This window comes from Tursiops truncatus, chromosome 3, assembly GCF_011762595.2.
Source record: "Tursiops truncatus isolate mTurTru1 chromosome 3, mTurTru1.mat.Y, whole genome shotgun sequence".
NCBI classification, from domain to species: domain Eukaryota; kingdom Metazoa; phylum Chordata; class Mammalia; order Artiodactyla; family Delphinidae; genus Tursiops; species Tursiops truncatus.
Window position 1 is genome coordinate 91,605,241 of NC_047036.1, and position 26,926 is coordinate 91,632,166.

A 26,926-nucleotide genomic window follows, 5' to 3' on the forward strand; every position below is an offset into this window, starting at 1 on the left:
TTTATCACTTAGCATAATTCGAGATTCATCCATGTTACTTTCTGTTTCAATAATTTGTCCACTTGTGTTGCTGAATAGTATCTCACTGTATGGAGGTACCAGATTTTGTTTATTCATTGCCCAGTTAAGGGACTGCTGTGGACTGAATTGTGTCCCCCCCAAAATTCATATGTTGAATCCCTAACCCACAATATAATTGTGTTTGGAGATAGGGCCTTTGGGTTAAATTGATTATAAACTTAATTAAGGTTAAGTGAGGTCAAAAGGGTGGGGCTCTAACCCGATAGGGCTGGTGCCCTTATAAGAAGAAGAAGAGACACAAGAGTTCCCTCTCTGAGCACACACACTGAGGAAAGGCCATGTGAGCACACAGAGAGAAGGCGGCCATCTGCAAGCCAAGAAGAGAGTCTTTACCAGAAACTGAATCAGCTGGCACCTGGATCTTGGACCTTCCATCTACAAGAACTGCAAGAAAATAATTTCTGTTGTTTAAGCTACCCAGTCTGTGGGATTTTGTTACAGCAACCTCAGCAGACTAATACAGGGACATTTGGGTTGTTTTTATTTTTGTAATTATGAATAAAATTTTTAAATTTAATTTTTAGAAATAGCTACAACACTTTCTTGTGGCTCAAAATTGTAAACAGTAATATTGTAGCCAATCCAATAGATGGGCTTGTTCAGCATATACACCTTATTGTACTGCATAGCACCAACACAGTGTATTATCAAATTTCTTTTTTTTTTTGCCAACCTAATAGGTGAAAAATATTGTCAATGTATTTTAACTGAAATTTTTTTCATATGTTTAGGAGCCCTTTATATTTTCTTTTCTGGTGAACCATTTAACTCTTTTGTCCCTTTTTCTATTGGTCTTTGGTTTTTCATTCAGCATCTTATTTGTAACTGCTATACTAAGTTAATTAGCTATGTGTTTATAATATGATTTGCAAATTCTTTTTCCAAGTTTCTTTCTTTTATTTGATTTTAGCATGTACTTTAAAATTATGTTTAATGTTTTTGTGTTATAGTTTATAAAGGCCTTTACCATTCTGAGGATTTTCTCTCTTTTTATCATTCTTATATTGCTTACTTTTTGGTAAACGTTTACTTCTTTGATCCATTTGGAATTTATCTTGGTATAAAGGAAAGGTAAGGGTCTGTGGGGAGTTGATTCTCCATGGATCTCTCATGTTTCTGTGCATCTTGTGACAGCTTTTGTTCTGAACTATCTTTTCAAGGATGTTTGTATAATAATCAGCCTTGGGAGATAGAAATAGTGTTTTCCTCCATGTCGAAGGGCAGATTTGTTTGTTGTCCAGCGTGATAAAGGTAATGTTTCCCTTTGGATCACATTTGCTAGCAGTCCCCTTATAAGATAGAGAATTGCCTACGCTCAGAGTTCCTCAACCATGACACAAACCCATGCAGCTTCCATCTGGACCAAACTCTGCATTACCTAGGGAGCAAGACGAACTAACACAATCGTGAAGCTCATGCTTCTTGCTGGTCCATGAGCAAGAAAATCTTTTGTCTCTGACCTAGGAGTCTCATGTCTTCTGACAGCATCTATGAAAACCTAGCAGGCCAACTTGTTAGCTTACAAGCAGGGTAAAATCTCAGACTCATCACAGTTCTTGACAGGAACTGCCTCTAATTTTTCCATATGGCTGTTACCCCATCACTATTTTTTTTGCAAGTGGGGAATAGTTCCTTTTTTCCCAACTGATTCTAGATGACAATTTTGTTGTATGCTAAATTCTTGTATGAGTTCAGGTTCATTTCAAGCTCAGATTCTATTCAGTCAATCTGTCTATGTGTGTGCTAAAAATTATTGAGACTATATAATGTTTAACATCTGGTGAAATAAATTACCACTTACACTCTTATTTTCCAGGAATTCCCTGTAACTTCCCACATGATTGCTCTGCTCATGAAATTTAGAATCAACTTATCCAGTTTTAAAAAATTCCTTGTATTTTATTAATGACAGTGTCAGACTTATAACTTAATTTAGAGAGGATTAACATCTTTATGATGTTGAGTCTTCCCATGCAGGAACATGCTATGCCTTTCTTTTCATTCATTTTTTTCTTCAAACACATGAGCTCTGTTGATTTGTGTATGTGAATTTTATACCCTGCTATTTAAAAGAATTTTCTTACTATTTGTTGTAGTTTTTCAGTACTTTCTTGGATTTTTAAGTTTTACAATTATAGTAACTAAAATGTAGATAATTTTATTTCTTCTTTTAACACCTCTAAATCCCTTCTTCTTTCTGTTTGGTTTGTCTACTGCCTCAGAAATAATGTTAAATAATTGCAATGGTAGCTAATATTTACAAAACACTTACATGCACCTATCAATTACTTTGTTCCTATCAACCTGTTAATACCTCATAGCAAGCAGCCTTAAGATTGTAAGTATTATCATTACCCCATTTACAGAAAGGGAAACTCAGCAGAGAAATATTAAGTAAATTGCCCACAGTCACACAGGTTCTAGGTGGCAAGGTTGGGATTTGAACCTTGGTAGTGGTAGTTGAATACCAAAGTCCACAAGATTTACCAGTTACTGCAAGACCTCTTAAGAGAAGTGTGAGTAAATAAATATCCTTTGTTTCTGACTCTGGTGGAAATAATCCTGGTGGTTTCCCATTAAGTATGATGAAGGCTTCCAGGTTAAGACAGATCTACTCAGTCATGTTAGGGATTGAGAGTTTTTATGAAGAATAGATGTACATTTTTTTCAAGAGCTTTTCCAGCATCAGTGTAGGTAATATTAGATGACTTTTCTTACAAGATCTATTAAAATGAATTAAGTTAATAGAGTTCCTAAAATGGACTTACCCTTGCATCTCTGGAATGAAACCCACTTGGACTTGGTGAGTTATTCTTTTGATGTATTGCTAGATTTGTTTGATAATATTTAATTTATAATTTCTGCATTGTTATTAATAAGTGAATAGGCACAGTTTGACAGTAGAACAAATTCTGGTGTAGAGAAAGTTTTAGTTGGAGACCCCTTAGTGAAGATGAGGGGCACGTGGTTGATGGCAAGCAGAGGAGTACGACAGCTGTGTGTTCTCATCAAAGGAATTGATGAGGAGATTGAGGAATTCCCAAGCAATAAGAAAAGCATTAAATAGGAACTCTACCTACTTTATACTAGTTCCGTAAGAAATGGTTTCAAATCATTCAAAGCAAATGTTCCTATACCTCCTATATTTTTCCTATACCTCCTATTGTACGCTTTCTATTTAAAATATTCTAGGGCCTTCCCCGGTGGTGCAGTGGTTAAGAATCCGCCTGCCAATGCAGGGACACGGGTTCGAGCCCTGGTCTGGCAAGATCCCACATGCCATGGAGCAACTAACCCGTGTGCCACAACTACTGAGCCTGCAATCTAGAGCCCATGAGCCACAACTACTGAGCCTGTGTGCCACAACTACTGAAGCCTGTGCACCTACAGCCTGTGCTCCACAACAAGAGAAGCCACCGCAATGAGAAGCCCGCACACCACAATGAAGAGTAGCCCCTGCTTGCTGCAACTAGAGAAAGCCTGTGCACAGCAATGAAGACACAACGCAGCCAAAAAAAAAAAAAAAAAAGTAATTAACTTTAAAAAAGGAAAGCACTAAAAAATAAAATAAAATATTCTAGTGGTCAGAAGGGAAAATCCAGCTAGAATTCTAGTCACACCATTACATTATTAGTTACTAATAAAAGGATAATCATTTGATAACTGAATCATTCCCTAATGATTCATTCCCCTATGATGATGCATAGCTCGCTGCTCTTTAATGAGCTACAAAGCCATAAATGAGAATAACTGAGGGTCCATGGCTAGACCACAAGGGTTCATTTCATCATGGAGAAAAATTGAAGAAATGCCAGAATGAGAAAAGATGAATAAGTTGACAGCTGTCAAAGTAATGATACTAACTGCCCTTAAGTCCTTTTTATGACTAGTTCTGCCTAAAATAATTCAGTATTGGAAATGCTCAATTCCGTCCTTCCACCAAGGGGAGAATACAGCTCAGTTCCTCTGACGGAGTCCTCTGCTGTTTCCTCAGGGTAGTGTTTGTTAGATGAGAGATGATGGGGCCATCTGTATCAGAATCCCCTAGGTGTTTGCTAAAAAGCAGGGTGCCCAGGCCCTACCTGGGGTGAAACTCTGAAATATAAAATTGTTAAAGTCAGATCATTCTGATGCAGACAGTCCTAGGACCTCATTTTCAAAAACTGTTCCTTAAAGATGGTTAATTTCTCCACTCTACCTTTTGTAGAATCAAAGCAAAATGCCATATTTTATTTTATTTATTTTTTAAATTAATTAATTTATTTATTTATTTTGGCTGCGTTGGGTCTTTGTTGCTGTGAGCGGGCTTTCTCTAGTTGTGGCGAGTTGGGGCTACTCTTTGCTGCGGTGTGCGGGCTTCTCATTGCAGTGGCTTCTCTTGTTGTGGAGCATGGGCTCTAGGCGCATGAGCTTCAGTAGTTGTGGCACGTGGGCTCTGTAGTTGTGGCTCATGGGCTCTAGATCGCAGGCTCAGTAGTTGTGGCACACGGGCTTAGTTGCTCCGTGGAAAATGCCATATTTTAAATTTATCATGACTTAGATCCAAGGCCTGCTTCCCAGAAAGATGCATACAGATGGCCTACGATACATTTATGCAGACAATGCATACACATACTGTGACCATTTCATTATTTTTATGCAGAGAAAACCAGACAATTTGATATTACTGAAACAAATTCACCTAAAGGTGAATTTCACCTTTAGACAATTTGATATTACTGAAACAAATTCACCTTCCAGGATCCATGGGTTTCTCTGCATAAAACCTTTCAGTCAAATCCTAGATGTCAAGGATGCTAAATGACTGCACATCCTTTCATACCTTTTAGTGGGTTGAACGCTGAAGGGAAAATTTCCTGTGGGCGTCGCCATGGGGCATTACAGGAAGACAGCTGTCCCTGGCTTCTGGTCAACAATCTGCAATGAAAAACGAATGTTTTAGTATTTCTGAATAATCTGCTTAATAATTGGGAAAGCAGAACCCATCTTCTGATGCTTACTAAGCATTTCTGGCTAGTAATTTGGACACATTTATCATCTCTGACATTGCCTAATGGAGCTATCTACTACCCTCGTGCATGTTGAAAATGACTGGATGAAGTGTATGCATTCTGAGCTCTACAATAAAGTGTGTGCCCCACAGATGGAAGCAGACCACCTTGGGCAGCCAGCATAAAAAGTTAAACTAACCAGTTCTCCAGGAGCTATTCAGTGCGGGTATTTGTTATTTTAACCTCTTAAGTAAAATCTCAGATCTTTCAGGGCTGGTCTCTAGGAGTTAAAAAAAGTTTTAAATCCCAGACTGTCAAAATATATTCCAGTTTAAAAAAATATTCCATTTTAAACTGAGTGGGAAACAAACACTAGAAATTAGTTGAAAGGAACACTGTGATTGCTTTACCCAGGTCTCAATTCTTGAACCTGGAGAAAGTGGTGATACTAGAAAAATGTGACTTATTAAGACAGTATAGATAGTTTTAAAACTACAATAAGAATCTCTGATGATACAGAGTGAAGTAAGTCAGAAAGAGAAAAATAAATATTGTATAATATCGCTTATATGTGGAATCTAGAAAAATGAGACAGATGAACTTATTTGCAAAGCAGAAATAGAGACACAGATGTAGAGAACAGATGTGTGGATACCAGCTGGAGAAGGGGGAGGTGGGATGAACTGGGAGACTGGGATTGACATATGTACACTACTATGTATAAAATAGATAACTAGTGAGAACATACTGTATAGCACAGGGAACTCTACTCAATGCTCTGTGGTGACCTAAATGGGAAGGAAACCCAAAAAAGAGGGGATATATGTATACGTGTAGCTGATTCACTTTGCTGTACAGCAGAAATCAACACAACATTGTGAAACAACTATACTCCAATAAAAATTAATAATAATAAAAAAAGACAACAAATAACATGTTGATCAGGATTATGGAGAAAAGGGAACACCTGTGCACTGTTGTTGAGAAAATAAATTGGTGCAGCCACTATGGAAAACATTATGGAATTTCCTCAAAAAATTAAAAAGAGAACTACCATATGACCCATCAAAAAAATAAAATAGGGCTTCCCTGGTGGCGCAGTGGTTGAGAGTCCGTCTGCCGATGCAGGGGACGCGGGTTCGTGCCCCGGTCCAGGAAGATCCCACGTGCCGCGGAGCAGCTAGGTCCGGAGCCATGGCCGCTGAGCCTGCGCGTCCGGAGCCTGTGCTCCGCAACGGGAGAGGCCACAACAGTGAGAGGCCCACGTACCGCAAAAAAAAAAAAAAAGAAAACAAACAAACAAACAAAAAAATAAAATAAAATAAAATAAAAAAATATTTCATATAAAAAAAATCTCATCATGATGATGATGATGATAAAGAAGAAGAAGAAGAAAAATAATTGATGGAAGTTTTGGTCCATAATATCTTTAGTAAGTCTGATTAGAAATACATGGCCCCTAAATTAAGAAAAATAAAAGGGAGGGCGGGTGGCAGGCAGCCAGAGAAAGGAAGAATCCAAGATCCATGCTTATATTTTGTCCTTAAATTCATCCACAAAATGGCATAAATCTTGTAAAAGAAAGGTAAGCAGTGGGTTTTCATTGGTGCAGTCAAGTATGTACAGGCTCCTTCTAACTGAGGAGAGATAATTCTAGGAGACAGGCTGCTTTTGCTGTAGGGGCATGTTCACTACTCTGATTATAAACTTTGGCATGATAAGTGTTCCCAAACCTGTCTTTACCAATTCATACCTCCCAATTCAACACTTAACACTGTCAGCTTAGTTTTTCATTCCAAGAAAGGTGATAAAATCAAATATGACTAAAATGCCTCTTCATACAAAAAACCTATTTGCATTTTATCCAGTTTCATAGAATTTCTGAATAGCTATTGAAAACTGAAAGTTTCTGTAACTGAAAATTATAGATGGATATAAATATTTCAGTCATCCACTGTAATAAGTGTAGCAAATAAATGTTCTTGATGCTTTGGGACACTTTTCTTTCAAGATGAATTCCAAATGTTAAATGCTACATTTTAGAGTTAGGGTTAGAGAATATTCAGACAGCACTGGTAAAATCAGTCAATATATTTTCTTGAATTGTGACTATTCCCATTCAATCAGTAAAGCAGTTTCCCCAGAACAATCTCTAAATCCCTTGCTTTCATTTTGCTAAGGAAGTATTGGTTTTTGCTACTTTGGGAAGTTTAAAAAAAAAAAAAAAGAGTATTTCCATCCCTACCCCTAACCCAAAGATCAGCCCACCGGCTGCCCTTCCCCTTCCCAGAGTTCACTGTTAGTATAGCATCCTTAGAATCTGTTAAAGTGATTATATGACAACATGGAAAATGAATACGTTATAATAATAAGTAAATAAACCAAGGTTCAAAATTGGATTCATGAAATGATTGCAATTTTGTTGATATCATATATACATGCAGACAAGACTCGAAGGAGACAGGGGAAAGTGAAGTCAAATGATTGTTTGGGAAGTGAGATTTAGGATGAATAACTCCTATTTTAAAACTTCCATTACTGTTCTCATTATATTGTTTGAAAAAATAACTTCTTTTAAAAAAGAATCTGATTGACTTGTACTCTGAAAACTATAAAATGTTGTTGAAAGAAATTACTGAACACACAAGTAAATGGAAAGCCATCTAGTGTACATGGATTGGAAGGTGTAATACTGTTAAGATGTCAATACTACCAAAATTAATCTCCACATTCAATGCAATCTCTATCAAAATTCCAACAATATTATTTTCATAAATAGAAAAATTCATCCTAAAATTTCATGTGGGATCTCAAGGGATCCCAAAGAGCTAAACAATCTTGAAAAAGAAAAGCAAAGTTGGAGGTCTCACATTTCCTCATTTCAAAACTTTGTACAAAATCCCAGTAAACAAACAGTGTGGTATTGGCATAAAGACAGCCATATAAACCAATGAAATAGAATAGGGAACTCAGAAATAAACTCTCTCATATATGGTCAAATGATTTCAACGAGGATGCCAAGACCATTGAATGGGGAAAGGACAGATTTTTCAATCAATGGTGTTGGAAAACTAAATATCCATATGCAAAAGAATGAAGTTGAACCCTTACCTTACACCATGTACAAAAATGCACATAAAACGGATCAAAGACCTAAACATAAGGGCTAAAACTATAAAACTCTGGGAAGAAAACAGAGGAAAATCTTCATGACATAGAATTTGGCCATGTGAAACTAAAACCACAGGCAACAAAAGAAAAAAAATAGATAAATTGAACTTCATCAAAATTAAAAATGTTTGTGCATCAAAAGACACTATCGGGCTTCCCTGGTGGCGCAGTGGTTGAGAGTCCGCCTGCCGATGCAGGGGACATGGGTTCGTGCCCCCGGTGCGGGAAGATCCCACATGCCGCGGAGCGGCTGGGCCCGTGAGCCATGGCCGCTGAGCCTGCGCGTCCAGAGCCTGTGTTCCACAACGGGAGAGGCCACAACAGTGAGAGGCCCGCGTACCCAAAAAAAAAAAAAAAAAAAAAAAAAAAAAAGACACTATCAACAGAGTGAAAAGGTAACCCTCAGAATGGGAGAAAATATTTGCAAATTGTATATCTGATAAGGAATTGATACCTAGATTATATAAAGAACTCCTATAACTCAACAACAAAACAAACAACCTGATTAAAAAATGGGCTTCCCTGGCGGTGCAGTGGTTAAGAATTTGCCTGCTAATGCAAGGGACACGGGTTCGAGACCTGGACCGGGAAGATCCCACATGCCACGGAGCAACTAAGCTCGTGCACCCCAAGTACTGACCTGTGCTCTAGAGCCCGCGAGCCTGGAGCCCGTGCTCTGCAACAAGAGAAGCCACCGCAATGAGAAGCCTGCGCACCGCAACTAGAGAAAGCCCGCATGCAGCAACAAAGACCCAACACAGCCAAAAATAAGTAAATAAAATAAATAAATTTTTTTAAAAAATGGGAAAAGGACTTGCATAGACATTTCTCCAAGAAAATATACAAACGGCCGCTTAAGCAGATGCAAGAATGCTTAACATCATTAGTCATCAGGGAAGTGCAAATCAAAACCACAATGAGATACCACATCACACTCATTAAGATGGTTATTATTAAAAAAAAAAAAAAACAGAAAAGAACACGTGCTGTCAGGGACGTGGAGAAATTGGAATCCTTGTGCATTGCTTTTGGGAATGTCAAATGGTAGAGCTGCTGTGGAAAACAGTATGGCAATCCCTCAAAAAATTGAAAATAGTATTACCACATGATCCAGCAATTCCATTTCTGGGTATATATCCAAAAGAAATGAAAACAGGGACTTGAACATATATTTATACACCTATGTTCATAGCAGCTTTATTCCCAATAGCCAGTGGTGGAAGCAACCCAAGTGTTCCCTGATGGATGAATGGATAAACAAAATGTGGTATACACATACAATGGAAAATTATTCAGCGTTAAAAAGGAGAGAAATTCTGACACATGCTACGACATGGATGAACCTTGAAGATATTACGCTAAGTGAAATGAGCCAGTCACAAAAGGACGAATCTTGCATAATCCCTCTTATATGAGGTACCTAGAGTAGTCAAATTTATAGAGACAGAAAGTACCTCCCTTTTCTCCTTTCTTCCACTCTCTAGGTTGCTAGGGAGTGGAAGAAAGGAGAAAAGGGAGGTTTTTTTTTTTTAAATGAGTTTCTTTTTTTTTTTTTTTTTTTGGTACGCGGGCCTCTTACTGCCGCGGCCTCTCCCGTTGCGGAGCACAGGCTCCGGACGCGCAGGCCCAGCGGCCATGGCTCACGGGCCCAGCCGCTCCGCGGCATGTGGGATCCTCCCGGACCGGGGCACGAACCCGTGTCCCCTGCATCAGCAGGCAGACTCTCAACCACTGTGCCACCAGGGAAGCCCGAGTTTCTATTTTTTATAGAGTTTCAGTTTTGCAAAATTAAAAGAGTTCTGGGGAATTCCCTGGCAGTCCAGTGGTTAGGACCTTGCACTTTCACTGCTGAGGATGTGGGTTAAATCCCTGGTCAGGGAACTAAGATCCCACAAACTGCATGGTATGGCCAAAAAAAAAAAAAAAAAAAAAAAAGAGTTCTGGAGATGGTTGGTGGGGATTGTTGCACAACAATATGAATGTATTTAATATCACTGAACTGCACACTTAATAATGGTTAAAATGATAAATTTTGTTACATGTATTTTACCACAATAAAAGAATCTGATTAATTGCATACTGTAACTATTTTATCCTAGGCAGTACATCCTGATGTCCTTGTCCCTTTCTTTATATTCCCATTTTCCCTTGGCTTTTCTCTTAATGAGATAGCTGCAGATTAATTGCCCTCATCTCAAATCTGTAGCAAGTTCTCTTCAGACTACTTCAGCTGTCAATTTCTGTGCTAATGGATTCAGCTTTTGAGTTATAAGTATTTACTGATTGTGTAATATATGTGGGGCCCTGTGCTTGCTAGTGTGGACACTAAAGTAGAATATGGACCCACTGACTTTCAGCAGCAATACTCTGACAAGATGGGGTGCATGGGACACAGAGCACTATCTCCAAAGGAAAATGATACACACATAGGGAGTGCTTCCTACCAAAAGTGCCTTAGGAATTCAGGGAGAGAACTGGGCGAGGGGGAGTTGAAGTAAGCTTTGGAGAATGAGTAGGATTTGATTACATGGAGATGGGAGGCATTGAACTGAGGGGGAAATTGATGAAGTAACTATTAACATGTGCACTTTCTCCATCTTGGCACCACTGACACTTTGTACTGTTCCATTTTTGTTGGAGGGAGCTGTCCTCTACATTGTAGGATGCTTAGCAGCGTCCCTGGCCTCTAAATACTAGATGACAGTAACTCCCTTCTCCACCCCCGTTGGGACAATCAAAATTGCCTTCTATTTGAGAACCACTGATATATGGAGCCTGTCCCTGAGCTAGAAAAGACATCAATTTGATCAGAACAGAAAGTCCACTCATGAGAGTATCTTTCACCTATGTATTCCAAGTGTCAGTTTTGGCACTTGACACATCATGGATGGTGTATAAGTCTTTTTTGTTCATGCCTCTTTGAATGGTGCTATAAGAAATTTGATTTGAAACCTTTAAAAATTGGATAGAGAAAGCCTGGAAGTAGATGGACCATTTAGGAAGCTTCTGTAATAATTGAGAAAGAGATGTAAAGACCTGAACTAAAGTTGTGATAAGTGAAATAGAAAGGGGATGGATGCAAGAATTCGTGTGAAGGAAGAATGTACAGAACTTGGGGGCAGAGGACAGTACATCTGGGTAAGCTGGGTAGAAGACAGAAAGGGCCCTGGTCTTACTGAGAAGCAGGGAAATCAAAGTATTTATAAGCAGAAGTCTCTAAGTAGATAACTGAGGGTTGAGTGTGAACAGTTATTGGTTAGCAAATCATGGAAAGAACTTCTGTAGCAAATAAGCAAGCTGAATATGGAATTATCTTGCAGGTAAAGAAGGCAAGCAAATTTAGACTTTCTTTAATCTTCTCACAAAAAGAAAAGAGAAATAGAAGAAGAAGGACAAGGAGAAGAGTACTACAAAATTTATCTTTCTTTTTTGTTGTTTCTGCTCTGTAATATCAGTCGGAGATGTAAAGATGAATAATCGCTGATTTAGGATTCTGAAATCTGCATTTGAAGCTCAGCACATCCCTTCAAAAGCCCTAAGAGAATAAAAACAGTGCTTTTTAAAATTCTAAACCATTTCCCCATTTTCACGGAGGAAATGCAGACAAAGCAAGGGCAAAATTTCCGCATGAGGGCCTCCCCCTGGCTCACGGCCTTGGCCGTCACTAAGCTGGTGAGCATCCCATTGTCATTTGAGAAAGCCAGCTGCACAGCTAGATAGAGTGAGCCTGTCTCTGCAACTCCAAGACTGTAATTATGCTAAAATGGGATCTTGCAGCAGTGAATATAAAGAGAAGCCTTGGAATATCTCTCCTACACTAAACAACTTTATGGTTGAAAGGAAGCAATTACTGAGAACAAGATGAGGCTAAGGAAAAATAGCATAACTTTCCAACTTTTCTAACTTGGTTATTGAGATTGTGCTGACCTCAAACAGTTTTTGCTTTTCTTTCCCCTGAAGCCATAGCAATTCCAGCTTCCTAGCCTGATTTTTAGATTAAGTGGAAAAAAAATTTAATTAACTATCTCCCTCACTCAATTTAAAGCAACTTTCTACATTGGCTTAAAAATATCAATAATTCTACCAAAGTCTTTAGGTTTAGTTATCCCTCCCACCAAAACCTGGAGAGACACTAGCATCCAATTAAGTCCTTTGCTATTTACTTGATGCAGCAGCTCTACCTTCCTAAGTTACAACCGTCCACCTCGGAGTAGAGTTATCTGGGGATAGGACAGATGTGAAAACAGCAGAACCTGAGGGCTCCTAATTACTTTCTTTTCCCTGTGATAGAAGTTGGCAGAAATAGGAAATTGCAGATAGAACTGGATTATGTTTGAGGCTGGAAACTGCAAATGAGTATCACCTACAAAAGTGCATCCATCCCCTTCTCATTCTGCCTCAGTTGTCTGCGATTAGAAATGTCCACCTTGAGGGCGTATCAAGATGGCGGACTAGGAGGAGGGGGAATTCGTGTTTCTGTACAACTAGGGCACCTACCAGGCACCGTGGGGGACCACGGACACCTAAAGGGATGGGAGGAGCCCCCAGCGACCGGGTAGGTTGTGGGGTGTGTGGGGAGTGAAGGGGGAGGAGAAGTGGAGGCAGGATGGGACTGACGCCCCTGAGGGGTGGCTGGGGGAGGGAAAGGGATCCCACGCCCGAAAGGGGAAATTGGGGGACCACTGGGAGGACAGAGGATCAAAAGGGAGCGTGGCCAGGTTTCCCCTGCCCACTTGGGCCCCCGGGAGCCTGTTGAGATCCTGGGCCTGATCCTCTGCCCACCTAGGCCCCCTCCAGCCACGTGGGTCCTGAGGGAGTGGGAGGGAGGGAAGGGGAAGCAAAAGTAAAGGCCGGACCTATGAGAACAGCACCCCTGAGGGGTGGCTGGGGGAGGGAATCAGTTCCTACACCCAGCAGGACCCACCCACGGTTAGGGGTCCAGCAGGGACAGGGGAGACCCTGGGGGAGACAGTGGGGGAGGGGTGCGAAGGAACGGAAGGGGACGCGGCCAGTGCTTTCCCTGTCTACTTAGGCACCAGGAAGCCTGTTGGGCTCCCGGGCCTAATCCTCTGCCCCAGAGCCTCCCTCCTGTCCTGCAGAGCCCAAGCCCTGCCCCTACACCCCCACCCAGGGCCCTACCTCTACACTCGGAGACCCCCTCCAACGAGCGGGGACTAAACCCCACCCACACACCCTCACCCAGGGCCCTAACTCCAAACTCCAGAACCCCACACTCCAGAGGCCCTCCTTTCCAGGTGCTGCCACTCCACTTCCATGCAGGTACTAAGCACAGGTCCTGCCCCACGCTTGAACAATGCCCCGCCCTAAACCCCACCCCTGACTAAGTTCCACCCCCACCTAAACTCCGCCCCCATAGCCAAGGTTTTTCTTTTTCTTTTTTTCTTTTTTCTCTTTTAGATTGGAATTGTTTTACCTTGTAGATTCATTGTTGTTGACACTTTTATATTTTTATTTTTCCTAATAAATTTTTTATTTTTCTAATTTTATTTTATTCTTTATACTTTGTTATTGTTCTCTCCTTTTGGCTTGTTCCCTCTGCTCCCTTTTTTTGTTGTTGTGGTTTTATTTTACCTTGTTGTAGTTGTTTCAATTATAGCTTTATTTTTCCTAATATATTTTTATCTTTCAAATTTTACTTTGTTTTTTATTATATGATATTGTACTGCCTCTTTCTTTCTTTCTTTCTTTCTTTTTTAATCCCACCACAAAGCTTGCAGGATCTTGGTTCCCATGCTGGAGGTCAGTCCCAAGCTCCTGTGGTGGGAGCTCTGAGTCCAAACCACTGGACTAACATAGAACCTCAGACCCCAGGGAATATTAATCGGAGTGAGGCCTCCCAGAGATCCTCATCTCAGCACCAAGATCTGGATCTATCCAATTGCCTGCAAACTCCAGTGCTGAATGTCTCAGGCCAAACAACCAGTAAGACAGGAATACAGCCCCACCCAACAAAAAAAAAAAAAAAAAAAGACAAAAAATACGATACAGAGAAAGGAGAAAGGTAAAGACCTACAAGACCAAATAAATGAAGATGCAATAGGCAAACTACCTGAAAAAGAATTCATAGTAATGATAGTAAAGATGATCCAAAATCTGGGAAACAAAATGGAGAAAATACAAGAAACATTTAACAAGGATCTAGAAGAAATAAAGAGCAAACAAACAGTGATGGACAACACAATTACTGAAATTAAAGATACTCTAGAAGGAATCAATAGCAGAATAACTGAGGCAGAAGAACGGATAAGTGAGCTGGAAGATAAAATGGTGGAAATAACTGCCAAGGAGCAAAATAAAGAGAAAAGAATGAAAAGAATTGAGGACAGTCCCAGAGACCTCTGGGACAACACTAAATGCAACAGCATTCAAATCATAGGGATCCCAGAAGAAGAAGAGAAAAAGAAAGGGTCTGAGAAAATATCTGAAAAGATTATAGTCGAAAGTTGCCATAACATGGGAAAGGAAATAGTCAATCAAGTCCAGGAAGCACAGAGAGTACCATACAGGGTAAACCCAAAGAGAAACATGCCAAGATGCATATTAATCAAACTATCAAAAATTAAATACAAAGAAAATATATTAAAAGCAGCAAGGGAAGAGCAATAAATAACATACAAGGGAATCCCCATAAGGTCAACAGCTGACCTTTCAGCAGAAACTCTGCAAGCCAGAAGGGAGTGGCAGGACATATTTAAAGTGATGAAAGGGAAAAACCTACAACCAAGATTACACTACCCAGCAAGGATCTCATTCAGATTCAACAGAGAAATTAAAACCTTTACAGACAAGCAAAAGCTAAGAGAATTCAGCACCACAAAACCAGCTTTCCAACAAATGCTAAAGGAACTTCTCTAGGCAGGAAATGCAAGAGAAGGAAAAGACCTACAAAAACAAACCCAAAACAATTAAGAAAATGGGAATAGGAACATACATATCGATAATTGCCTTAAACGTGAATGGATTAAATGCTCCAACCAAAAGACAGGCTCGCTGAATGTATACAAAAACAAGACCCATATTTATGCTGTCTACAAGAGACGCAATTCAGACCTAGGGACACATACAGACTGAAAGTGAGGGGATGGAAAAATATATTCCATGCAAATGGAAATCAAAAGAAAGCTGTAGTAGCAATTCTCATATCAGAAAAAATAGACTTTAAAATAAAGACTATTTCAAGAGACAAAGAAGGACACTACATAATGATCAAGGGATCAATCCAAGAAGAAGATATAACGATTGTAAATATTTATGGACCCAACTCAGGAGCACCTCAGTACATAAGGCAAATGTTAACAGCCATAAAAGAGGAAGTTGACAGTAACACAATAATAGTAGGGGACTTTAACACCCCACTTTCACCAATGGACAGATCACCCAAAATGAAAATAAATAAGGAAGCACAAGTTTTAAATGACACATTAAACAAGATGGACGTCATTGATATTTATAGTACATTCCATCCAAAAACAACAGAATACACTTTCTTCTCAAGTGCTCATGGAACATTCTCCAGATAGACCATATCTTGGGTCACAAATCAAGCCTCGGTAAATTTAAGAAAATTGAAATCATATCAAGTATCTTTTCTGACTACAATGCTATGATACTAGATATCAAATACAAGAAAAAAACTGTAAAGAATACAAACACGTGGAGGCTAAACAATACACTACTAAATAACCAAGAGATCACTGAAGAAATCAAAAAGGAAATCAAAAAATACCTAGAAACAAATGACAATGAAAAACATGAGGACCCAAAACCTATGGGATGCAGCAAAAGCAGCACAATCCTACCTCAAGAAACAAGAAAAATCTCAAATAAACAACCTAACCTTACACCTAAAGCAATTAGAGAAAGAATAACAAAAAAAACCCACCAAAATTAGCAGAAGGAAAGAAATCATAAAGATCAGATCAGAAATAAATGAAAAAGAAATGAAGGAAACAATAGCAAAGATCAATAAAACTAAAAGCTGGTTCTTTGAGAAGATAAACAAAATTGATAAACCATTAGCCAGACTCATCAAGAAAAAAAGGGAGAAGACTCATATCAACAGAATTAGAAATGAAAAAGGAGAAGTAAAAACTGACCCTGCATAAATACAGAGGATCATGAGAGATTATGACAAGCAACTACATGCCAATAAAATGGACAACCTGGAAGAAATGGACAAATTCTTAGAAAAGCACAACCTTCCGAGACTGAACCAGGAAGAAATAGAAAATATAAACAGACCAATCACAAGCACTGAAATTGAAACAGTGATTAAAAATCTTCCAACAAACAAAAGCCCAGGACCAGATGGCTTCACAGGCGAATTCTATCAAACATTTAGAGAAGAGCTAACACCTATCCTTCTCAAACTCTTCCAAAATACAGCAGAGGTAGGAACACTCCCAGACTTCATCTATGAGGCCACCATCACCCTGATACCAAAGCCAGACAAAGATGTCACAAAAAAAGAAAACTACAGTCCAATATCACTGTTGAACATAGATGCAAATCTCCTCAAAAAAATCCTAGCAAACAGAATCCAACAGCACATTAAAAGGATCATACACCATGATAAAGTGGGGTTTATCTCAGGAATGAAAGGATTCTTCAATATACACAAATCAATCAATGTGATACACCATATTTACAAATTGAAGGATAAAAACCACATGATAATCTCAATAGACACAAAAAAAGCTTTCAACAAAATTCAACACCCATTTATGATAAAAAAAACTCTCCAGAAAGTGGTCATAGAGGGAAACTACCTCAACATAATAAAAGCCATATATGAAAAACCCACAGCCAACATCGTCCCTTAATGGTGAAAAACTGAAACCATTTCCACTAAGATCAGGAACAAGACAAGGTTGCCCACTCTCACTACTATTATTCAATATTGTTTTGGAAATTTTAGCCATAACAGTCAGAGAAGAAAAAGAAATAAAAGGAATCCAAATCAGAAAAGAAGAAGTAAAGCTGTCACTGTTTGCAGATGACACGATACTATACATAGAGAATCCTAAAGATGCTACTAGAAAACTACTAGAGCTAATCAGTGAATTTTGTAAAGTAGCAGGATACAAAATTAATGCACAGAAATTTCTTGCATTCCTATACACTAATGATGAAAAATCTGAAAGGGAAATTAAGGAAACACTCCCATTTACCATTGCAACAAAAAGAATAAAATACCTAGGAATAAACGTACCTAAGGAGACTAAAGACCTGTATGCAGAAAACCGTAAGACACTGATGAAAGAAATTAAAGATGATATAAACAGACGGAGACATATGCCATGTTCTTGCACTGGAAGAATCAACATTGTGAAAATGACTACACTACCCAAAGCAATCTACAGATTCAGTGCAATCCCTATCAAACTACCACTGGCATTTTTCACAGAACTAGAAGAAAAAATTTCACAATGTGTATGGAAACACAAAAGACCCCAAATAGCCAAAGCAATCTTGAGAAAGTAAAACGTAGCTGAAGGAATCAGACTCCCTGACTTCTGATTATACTACAAAGCTACAGTAATCAAGACAGTATGGTATTGGCACAAAAACAGAAATATAGATCAATGGAACCGGACAGAAAGCCCAGAGGTAAACCTACACACATATGGTCACCTTATTTTTGATAAAGGAGGGAAGAATATATAGTGGAGAAAAGACACCCTCTTCAATAAATGGTGCTGGGAAAACTGGACAGCTACATGTAAAAGAATGAAATTAGAACACTGCCTAACACCATACACAAAAATAAACTCAAAATGGATTAAAGACCTAAATGTAAGGCCAGACACTATAAAACTCTTAGAGGAAAACATAGGCAGAACACTCTATGACATAAATCACAGCAAGATCCTTTTTGACTCACCTCCTAGAGAAATGGAAATAAAAGCAAAAATAAACAAATGGGACCTAATAAAACTTAAAAGCTTTTGCGCAGCAAAGGAAACCACAAACAAGATGAAAAGGCAACCCTCAGAAGGGGAGAAAGTATTTGCAAATGAAGCAACTGACAAAGGATTAATCTCCAAAATATACAAGCAGCTCATGCAGCTCAATATCAAAAAAACAAAAAACCCACTCCAAAAATGGGCAGAAGACCTAAGTAGACATTTCTCCAAAGAAGATATACAGAGTGCCAACAAACACATGAAAGACTGCTCAACATCATTAATCATTAGAGAAATGCAAATCAAAACTACAATGAGATATCATCTCACACTAGTCAGAATGGCCATCATCAAAAAATCTACAAACAATAAATGCTGGAAACGGTGTGAAGAAAAGGGAACACTCTTGCACTGTTGGTGGGAATGTAAATTGATACAGCCACTATGGAGAACAGTATGAAGGTTCCTTAAAAAACTACAAATAGAACTACCATACGACCCAGCAATCCCACTACTGGCCATATATCCAGAGAAAACCATAATTCAAAAAGAATCATGTACCCCAATGTTCATTGCAGCTCTACAATAGCCAGGACACGGAAGCAACCTAAGTGTCTATTCACATATGAATGGATAAAGAAGATGTGGCACATATATACAATGGAATATTACTCAGCCACAAAAAGAAACAAAATTGAGTTATTTGTAGTGAGGTGGGTGGACCTAGAGTCTGTCATACAGAGTGAAGTCAGAAAGAGAAAAACAAATACTGTATGCTAACATATATATATGGAACCTTAAAAAAAAATGGTTCTGATGAATCTTGGGGCAGGACAGGAATAAAGATGCAGATGTAAAGAATGGACTTGAGGACACGGAGAGTGGGAAGGGTAAGCTAGGACGAAGTGAGAGAGTGGCATGCATGTATATACACTACCATATGGTAAAACAGATAGCTAGTGAGAAGCAGCTGCATAGCACAGGGAGATCAGCTCGGAGCTTTGTGACCACCTAGAGGGGTGGGATAGGGAGGGTGGGAGGGAGATGCAAGAGGGAGGGGATATGGGGATATATGTATACATATAGGTGATATATATATATATATAGCTGTATATTCTTTTCAGTGGTCTGTAGGTTGTGTTTCCACAGAAGCAGAACCTGAGGGAAGGAAATGAGTGGAAGTGGTTTATTTGGGAGGTGACCCCAAGAATCACTGGTAGGGGGAGAAAAAGTGAGGGAGGGTAGGGGAAGAAGGCAGTAAATGGTGTGGTTCCAGTAGCTTACTTGTGTGGGCAATAGGAACTCTGGGAGGCAGTGTAGAACACACAGCAGAGTCAGCATAATTGAGAGCAGAGGAACTGGAATATTTACCCCTGGTTGTCAGTCACTGACTGAGCTTTGCTAGAAGGAGGCATTAATTCCCCAGCACTTCCCTCTGCCCCAAAGAGGTCATGTGGGCTCAGCTGGTCAAAAACAAATAAAAAAACAAATCAAAACGCTCAGAGAGTTGTAGGTGCTAGCGATTGGAAACCTGAAAAGCAAACATGGTAACTGTGAATGCTGGGGGGGTGTGGGCAGAGCCCCTACAGTGTCAATAGATAGCCTTTGGTTTTGGATTTTTTCCCCAATTCACCCTGGAACTCAAATCCTTCATGTTTTCCAGAGAGAGTCAACACCATTGACTGCCCCGTTCTCTATTTTTTTTCCCTTTCTCTCCATATCCATTTCCACTCATCCTCAGTCAGAAGACGAAAGAGATATACATATGTACTGAATATATTTCTCTTCAGATTGGTGAGAATCCTCAGGATTTTGTTGCCTATCTTCTACAGTTTCTGGGAGTGGAGTGAGGTTAGGAGCTGAGCTTTCCTGTGTATCTAGCTTCTATGTTCTGTATTAGAAGCTGGTGCCCCTTCTCAGCCCTCCATACTGCCCACACAGCCTTCCAACTGCCCAGTTTTAGAAGTTTGTTGTGCTTTGGTTTAAAAATATATCCACAGATTCTTTGACATCCTCTCCCTAAAAGGCAGAGGTGCATTCCCCTCCCCTGGAGTGTAGGCTGAATTGTCTTCTAATGAATAGAATATGGTGGAAGTGAAGGTATGTGATTAGGTCATGAAAGGCATCCTTTCTCCTCGCTCCTCTCTCCCACTCTCTTTCTCTCCCTCTCAACATTCGCTCTGAGGAAAGCCAACTACCCTATCGTGAGCACACTCAGCAGCCCGATGGACAAAGCTACAGGATGATTCTGTGAACAGTCAGTCAGCAAGGAACTGAAGCCTCTGGACAACAGCGTATGAGTGAGTTTGGAAGAGGATCCTCCAGCCCCAGTCAAGTCTTTTTATGGGAAAACTGGAGCGACAACCACCCAGCTAAGCTGTTTCCAGATTCTTGACTTCCCAAAACTGAAAAGAAATGCGTTTTAAGCCACTGAGTTTGGGAGTGATTTGTTAAGCAGCAATAGATAAATAATAGAATTGATTAGGATTTTCCATTTCCTAGTTAGGTCCTTTTTGGTAAATTTGGAGCTGGCTTTTTTTTTTTAATTTTTTAAAATTTACTTTATTTATTTATTTTTGGCTGTGTCAGGTCTTTGTTGCTGTGCGCAGGCTTTCTCTAGTGGCGAGCGGGGGCTACTCTTCATTGTGGTGCGTGGGCTTCTCAATGCGGTGGCTTCTCTTGTTGCAGAGCATGGGCTCTAGGCACGCGGGCTTCAGTAGTTGCGGCGCATGGCTTCAGTAGTTGCGGCACGTGTGCTCAGTAGTTGTAGCTTGCGGGCTCTAGAGCGCAGGCTCAGTAGTTGTGGCGCACGGGCTTAGTCGCTCTGCGGTATGTGGGATCTTCCTGGACCAGGGCTCGAACTCGTGTTCCCTGCATTGGCAGGTGGATTCTTAACCACTGCACCACCAGGGAAGCCAGGGGCTGGATTTTAAACTATTTTTTGCTCTCCTTTTTTAAAATATGCAATTTAAATTCACCATATTAAACACCTTTGAAGTTAACTCTTTTGTTTTGAACGTGGCATAGTATGTTAAACTTTGCTTTTTATTCCTTTCTGTTGTACGTAAGTCATAGGAGACCTAGAGAATCTTTTGTCACTTTATTTCTTGGACAACAGTAAAGACGGAAGCTGTTCAGTATGTCTTTCCCCTTCACATTTTATCTATAAAGAGAACAAGGTAGGAGGTTAATACTTTTAGTTGACAGAGGTACTTTAACAAGTTCTAGACAAGGGAAGGCTTTGATGCCATCTCCAAGAATCTCTTCGCTTTTTTCTACCTGCTTCTAAAACTCCTCTTGGATCCTCTGGAATGTCAGATCCCTCAGTCACCAGCACCGCTACTGTCTTCCCTCTGCTTCAAGCTGATTGGAATTGATTGCTCTTCTGTATCACGAGGTTCATAGTCTCAATGTTCTCTGTTTGAAATCGCTGAGAAGTACTTTTCTCCTATAAAGTTCACAGTGGCACTTCATTCTTAGAAATATTGCATGAAGGAGATGGAACAAAGTACGGAATCAGACAACTAGGGAGGTTATGACTTCATGCATTTATGGTAGACTCTCTTAACCCAGAAACTAAATAAAACAGGTATTCCACTTGAAGCAACTCTTGCAACTCAGTTTTCATAATAACTTAAATCGCTTTAAAATAAAAATCTTCTATTTTGAAACGTAAGAATTAGGGAATAGCGTCTCAAGCCAACCTTGATGACTTGAAGAAAAAATCTCCATTAGAAACACAAAATCATACATACTCTATGATACGAATCATGTGAAAAGTATGTGTATATGTGGGAAAAGATTAGGAGAACTAAAGGAATGTAAACAATTATTTCCTTTAGGCTGAGACATTATAGGTAAATTTTTTGAAATTGTAAAATCAAAATCTTTCCGGAAGAAAGAAATATAACTACATATGCCTGGGTGGCTTTCTGTAAACACTACAGAATTTTAAAAAGTAAACTGGCTGGGTTATGAAGGAGAGAGAAAGAGACCATTCTTTCATTCTGGCTGAAGGGAGGCGTCTGAGCTGAGACTGCACTCGCACTGCTGAAAAACTCCCTCTGCTTCCTTCCCTTTCCAGCTCAACCCCATTTCACTATAGTCTGCTTTCCTTCTCTCTTGATAGAAAATCTCCAAATTAGTTGAGAGTTGATTATTTTGTCTGAACAAAAATAATGATAATAAAACTTCTAAAAAAATGAAGTCTGATAAGTCCCAATTTAGAAATCAAACCAACCAGGTGGCATCTCAGGGGCTGAGGCTGCTGTCACCTTTGGCTCTTAAGAAACAACAGCATGCATCCTCCTCTCATGTTTGTGACTCTCTGAGTGTGGAAATGACCTAAGGGAAGCAGCAAAGCAGGCTGTGGAGCAGTCTTACAACTGGAAAAAATAAGTAGGCCTGCTTATTAGGTCTGTCTATAAAACTCTGATCTGTTACACCCCGTTCATTAAAAAAGGTAATAATGGGCTTCCCTGGTGGCACAGTGGTTGAGAGTCCGCCTGCCGATGCAGGGGACACGGGTTCGTGCCCCGGTCCGGGAAGATCCCACATACCGCGGAGCGGCTGGGCCCGTGAGCCATGGCCGCTGAGCCTGCCCGTCCGGAGCCTGCGCGTCCGGAGCCTGTGCTCCGCAATGGGAGAGGCCACAACAGTGACAGGCCTGCGTACCGCAAAAAAAAAAAAAAAAGTGACTATCTCCAGAAGGAATTACATTTGGAGAAGGACCAGTTGCTGGGCAAGGCCAAACTGTTTCCATCTGCCCTGGGAACTGCTGAGCACCGATCTCTTATGCCAGGTTTTAGCATTGGAGTCAGCAAGGTCTTTGTCATCTCTTGCCAAGCAGAGAGGGGGCGGAGGTGTACGTCGGACCAAAGGCGATAGATCTCTACCCAGAGGACCCAGCCCTGACCTTGGTGCTTGAGTAGATGTGACCTTGCCGAAGGCTAGGTTTGTTTTTGTAGTCTTTTTCATTTTTTACCTAATTTTTTTTTTTATCAGTCTATCTCCCTCCTCCAGAATGTAAGCTCCATAAGGGTAGGGAATGTTTGTTCATTGCCATATTCCCAGCATGAGAGTGCTAGAAAGTGGTTTGGTCAGTGTGTCCAGGCTGGGTGGGGATGACACAGGGGAAGGAGTTGGGGACGGGGGTGGGGTAAAATCTGGGTCAGAGAAATTAGATGTTTTCCAGAGATTGCCAGGGCCACGAGTCAGGAATCATCACGAAGAGAAGCCAAGGACAGAGCTTAGGTAGGTTTAGGGTGAGGCCTGAGGCTATGCATTCTTAATAAGCTCCCAGATGATGCTGATACTGTTGGTTCAGAGACAACATTTGGAGGAGCAAGATTCTAAATTCAGGTCTGCTGTGGACTACAGCAGAAACCTCTGTGGAGGAGCCTGGGTACGCTGTGATGAGTGGGAGACAAGGGTGAAGACCTGGGTAGGGTGATGGCCACGGTGGGTCTGCGAGCAGCTTGGGGCATGGGCAGCTGGTGTGCAGCCTCAGCTCTGGCTTTGTTAGCCCCTGGCTTTGGGAGAGGTGAGGTCTTTTATCTTTTTAGAAATAACCTGCGGCTCATTTTCTTACGTCCCATTTCACGCTGTGACTTGACTCCTACTACAAGGGCGGAGTGGTTAAGGGAGCTGGGTGTGGGGAGGGACGTGCACAGGAAGTTCTCTGAAGTACCCCATTCTCTTTGCCCTCCCATCTTATCCTTCACCTTCATCTTATCCTTTACCTGTGCACAGTGCTCAGAGCACTGGGCTGAGAGGTAGTAAGGTGAGTAGGAGGAGTCCTAAACTTGAGTCAAAAGATTGAACTGAGGGCTTCCCTGGTGGCGCAGTAGTTGAGAGTCCGCCTGCCGATGCAGGGGACATGGGTTCGTGCCCCGGTCCAGGAGGATCCCACATGCCGCGGAGCAGCTGGGCCCGTGAGCCATGGCCGCTGAGCCTGCGCGTCCAGAGCCTGTGCTCCGCAACAGAAGAGGCCACAACAGAGAGAGGCCCGCGTACCGCAAAAAAAAAAAAGGTTGAACTGAGTCCTGGCTCTGCTGCTTATGCAGTGGCCTTGGACAAGTTGCATGACCACAGTGGCTTGCAATTTCCTCAACCATAAAATGGGTTTAGTAAGACCTGCTCTGAGTATCTCATGAGAGTATTGTGAGGATTGAGTTAATGTGTATGAAACAAGAGTTATTACATCAGTGACGTTGCTCCCTTTGCCCTTGACTTTGGGTATACCTTGAGTATCTTGAAATGAACAAGTCACTCAAGTAAGTGTTTCTACGCTAGCCTTGACCAGGACATATAACAGGTGACTTGTTTCTGTAAAGGTCATTTACATTGGAATGTTTTTAAAGTTTACTTCATTTTTTTATTCCCTCAGGAAAATCTCTGTTCTCTGCATGATAGAATCCTTACTCATCTTTTAAAAATTTTACATAAATACTGTAATCCCTTTAAAGTCACTGGTAGGAAAAATAGGTTTCTTCAAGACTCCATCATTTGCTACAAAGGGTAAAAGATGACCTTGTCTGAAATACAGGGTGTAATTATTTCAGATTCTGGAAAAAATGTTCTTTGAACAGTCCATGTCTCTCCTTTGCTTGTTTCTTTTAAAAGAACTGCAAGCTCTAGTGAGAAGGATGCCACAAAAATAGAAATGCCAATCTCTAAAGATCTCAAGGCACTTTCAAAATGATAAATAATTAATTTTCACAGCATCCCTGATATGATTAAGAGATGAAGCAAGGGAGGCCAAAAGAAGTTAAGGGACCTGCCCAAGGTTATAAGCAGCCAAGCCTGGAATAGAAGCCAGACTGGAACTCAGGGCTTCTAACAAAAAGGTTTAGTTTAGTACATTTACTGAGCATGAACTACATCCTAGGTACCAAGGGGACTGTATCATCTAGGAGTTCATGATCTAGTGGGGAACACACACACACACACATACACACACACACACACACACACACACACACACACACACACACACTCCCCTAATATAAAGCAAACAGCAATGAATACTATAATTAGATACCAAAAGTATATAAAAGTAGAAGAGGGGAAAAATTAATTATGACTCAGGCAGAGGGGGAATTTGGGAATGTTTTTATAGAGGAGATGAGATTTGACCTGAGGCTTGGAGAATGGGTTGACCATTGATAGGAGAACATAGGAGGGGAAACAAAAGGGCATCCTTCCAGGCTGGCTATTCAGGTTTGAGTCAATAACCAGGGTTTGGAAAGCAAAGGAGACATTCTTACAAAATAGCAAGTAGAACTGGGTTATATGCAGAGTAGGGATCAGATTGCCAAGGATCTTGAATTCTAAATTGAAGAGGATGGATTTTGTTAGCCATGATGAGCTAGCAGTGGCTTTGGGGGTGGGGAAGAGATAAGGTATCTGTTCTAATAGGAAGGTTACTATGGCACCAATATGTAGGATAAATGAGAAGGAAGAGAAATAGCAGGCAGGAAACCAATAGTAACTTCTTCCAATCGTTGAACAAATGTTTGTGGGATATTTTATTATTACTGTGTGCCAGTTGTAATGCTGGGCACTAGGAATATCAGTATAAAAAAGACATAGCCTCTGCTGCTAAAGGGAAGCAGTGCTTACAGAACAGCCCAAGAAGTGCTGAGAGTGGTAGGAATAGGGTGCTTTGGAAGCATGGATGGGGCATCTAAATGAGGGAACACTGGGTGGGGGCAGGGAGATAAATTACAAGGTTGGGATGAACATATACACACTACTCTATATAAAATAGGTAAACAACATGGGCCTACTGTATAATACAGGGAACTATACCTTGTAAGAACCTATAATGGAAAAAAATCTGAAAAAGAATGTGTGTGTGTGTGTGTGTGTGTGTGTGTGTGTGTGTGTAACTGAATCACTTTGCCATACACTTGGAAATAACACAACATTGTAAATTAACTATACTTTGATTTTTAAAAACTGCAAAAAAGAAAAAAAGCATCTCTAAACTCAATACCTAACTAAAAAATAATAAATAAATAAATGAGGGAAGACTTCCTGGAGGAGGTTTCCCTCTAGCTAAGTCTAAAAAATGAATGGGGATTGGTAGGTGAATGAGGCATGGAAGCACATTCCAGGTAATGGCACATGCGAGGTATGAATCGGGATGACAGGTTCAGGGAACAAGGGGCTCTGTGTGACTGGGTTGAAGTTGTGTGTGATGGTGAGGGAAGAGAAAGGGAGATGAAGCCAGAAGGCCAGCGAGTCTGGAGCATGAGAGGTTGTGTGTGTTGGTTAAGGGAATGAACTTCATCCCAAGAGCTTGTGAAGGACTTCTAAGTAGAGGAGGTACTATATCAGACCAGTTAAGTGTATTGAAATCATTCTGGTGAGAGATTATAGGGCTTGACCTAGGTCAGTGGGCAGGTGGTGAGACTAGAGAGAACTTTATCATTTGGATGGAGAGTTTAGACTAATGTACAGAATGAGATTAAAAATCAAGATGAGTATACTTAGTGAGATTAGTCAGACAGAGAAAGACAAATATATATCACTCACATGTGGAGTCTAAAACATAATACAAATGAATGTACACTTAAAACAGAAACAAACTCACAGACATAGAAAAAGAACTTATGGCTACCAAAGGGGAGAGGGAAAGGGACAAATTAGGAGAATGGAATGAAGAGATACAAATTACTATACACAAAATAGATAAGCAACAAGGATTTACTATAAAGCACAGGGAACTATATTCAATATCTTGTAATAACC

General features: G+C 40.3%; 1 long non-coding RNA gene across 1 annotated transcript in view; it reads right to left on the reverse strand.

Annotated features, from left to right (window-relative positions):
• Positions 1-4,903: 4,903 nt before the first annotated feature.
• Positions 4,904-26,926, reverse strand: part of LOC141278205 (uncharacterized) — a 66,155-nt gene continuing 44,132 nt past the window's right edge. The window contains exon 4 of the long non-coding RNA XR_012330552.1: positions 4,904-4,998. This is a non-coding gene — a long non-coding RNA (uncharacterized lncRNA). The remainder of the gene's footprint in view (positions 4,999-26,926) is intronic.